The sequence below is a fragment of the Lactuca sativa genome, chromosome 1, assembly GCF_002870075.4.
Source record: "Lactuca sativa cultivar Salinas chromosome 1, Lsat_Salinas_v11, whole genome shotgun sequence".
NCBI classification, from domain to species: domain Eukaryota; kingdom Viridiplantae; phylum Streptophyta; class Magnoliopsida; order Asterales; family Asteraceae; genus Lactuca; species Lactuca sativa.
Window position 1 is genome coordinate 10,126,539 of NC_056623.2, and position 2,359 is coordinate 10,128,897.

The 2,359-nt window shown below is 35.7% G+C and overlaps 1 long non-coding RNA gene across 1 annotated transcript; it reads left to right on the forward strand.

The window, feature by feature from the left end:
- Nucleotides 1–234: 234 nt before the first annotated feature.
- Nucleotides 235–1,049, forward strand: LOC128127029 (uncharacterized). Its single transcript, XR_008225095.1, has 3 exons — nt 235–644; nt 783–837; nt 945–1,049. It is a non-coding gene; the product is annotated as an uncharacterized LOC128127029 (long non-coding RNA).
- The last annotated feature ends 1,310 nt before the right edge of the window (nt 1,050–2,359 follow it).

Genomic DNA, 2,359 nt, shown 5'->3' on the forward strand with positions numbered 1-2,359 from the left:
TTTGAAAGACATGAAAGCAGATTGGAAAACCATGACATATCAAGAACTACCATTGGCCAAGGCTCGTCTACATGAGCTAGAATGAGTAGCATCAAGTCGACAAAAAGAGGTTATCATTATATAATAATTCATATAGATCCTTTCTCATCTGTTTTTTGGTGAATAATGGGATTCTAAGTTAGTTGTGTGTGTGATGTGGATGATGCAGAATTTGATAATGCAGCATGTAGAGCATTTAGCAGGGGATTTGATTCATCTGTTTCAAGGGATATTAAGATATGCTCCATTAGAGAGGGTAACATCACGTGCAACATTAAGACATCCTTTCTACACCAGGGACAATCTGAGTAGACGATACTAGCTGCTGCTAACAATATCAAAACAAAGTATGTGGCGGTCAATCTAAATCTGCACAAAGAAGGAAGGAAGGATGTTTTTGCTGTAGATGTTTTTATTTCCCGAGGGTATGTTTTGAGTTCCTACTGCACTGCTGTGTGGAAACCCCACCCACACATCTTATTGACCACCTTGATGTCAAATTTATGTACAAAGTACAAACAAACAAACAAATGTAGAAAAAGAAAAGAGAGATGATTACAAAGTATGTGAAAGAGGAATGGGCATGGTTATGTTCTTTATCCAAGGTATTTTGGTCTTCTCTTTCTCTTTCTCTCCCTCTCTCTCTCTCTCTCTCTCACACACACACACAAACACATGCATACACAGCATGAAGGATCTTTAAGTTTTTAAACATTGAGAATAAAGTGTTCATTGTATTTCAGTTTATGGAGAGACAGCTGGTTGACTGTGAATGATCCTATTTTACAGACACACAAGGTATTAGTGACATACAATTTCATTGGTATTTCACTTTTTGTTAATTTAATTTAATTTAATTTAATTTTGTTCTCATTTTCTGTGCATACGTGCTTCATTTTGAGCAGTTTCTGTGTAGTTGAATGCTGGATTTTGATCTCTGGTTTCCCTAATAATGGTTTGGATTGAATGAAAGAAGTAGCAATGTATCATCACTGATCATGACACAACACCGATAGGTCATCTTTAACAAAATTATCTTTATTATATGTGAATTACATGACAAAAATTTCAAATAACTTATAAAGATTTCTTTTTTCAGAAAATCAGCTTATAAAGACTGATCAAGTGAACATACTGATTAGATCACTTCTCCTTAAGCAACAACAAAGTCTGGAACAACTTCAAAGAATGCAAAGGGTGCAGGCACAAATGAGGGTTCAAGAAAGAGGTATTTAACTTTTTTTTGTTACACATACTTGTTTTTTATGCTCGCATTCATGGGATTAGTATTTATATATTGTTGGGAATGAAACATTACCATTTTCTCCCTAGGGACCCATAAAGAGCTACAGATGGTAGGGTTTCTGCTAAGAGGGCTTCTGATGAGATCACTTCTTAATTTACCTGTTTATATTTGAAACTGAAATGAACCTGTTGATCATAAGAAGTTACTTGAAGAGATGAAGTCAGAAGCAATGAAGACATTTGTTGTAGAATGTCAACAAGTGTTGTTGACCATGGAAGGTAAGGATTTGACTCTAGAACAACAGAAAGAGCTTAACGAAATCAGGAAAAAGAAAAGTATATTAATTCGTGAACATAGAATCAAGAAAAGCACAGCTGAAAGCAGACCAATTGTTCCAAGAAAATTTGATAAGACAAGAGATTTACATCTGAGAGAAATGGTCATCATTAGGGCTTGATCCATCAAAAGCAGTGTAAAGGGTGAGAAGTGAGTCAAGGGGTAGAAAGAGGGAGTGGTCATCTAATTTGTTTGTAAATTTTTGTTAAAACTTCTATTGATTTGTTTTATCTTTCCATGGAACGATTATTTGTATGACATTAAATTTATGCAATGGATTCTATTTTTTCTATATGATATTTTATTTTCTATAATGAAACATTAAATACAAATTTAATTTGAAAATAAGTAAATCTATAAATAATATTTTTTCTAAACATTTAAAATTATGATACGCAAAAATGTGTATCGTCTTCATTTATGACATGGCCTTTCTTGACGGGGGCTTTCTTGATACACATTGTGTGTCATTAACACGCGCGCCGTAAGGTTATGACACGCGAATGCGTATCGTCTTCCTTTATGACAGGGCCTTCCTTGATACGCATTGCGTGTCGTAAACGCGTGTCGTAAATGCGCGTCGTAAATGAGCGTCGTAAATGCGCGTCGTCTATAGACGACGCGCAAAAGCGCATCGTCTCTCTTTATAACAGGGCCTTCCTTGACGCGCATTTGCGCGTCGTCTGTGCCTTTTACGACGCGCAATGAGCGTCGTAAAAGGCTGTTTTTCTAGTAGTG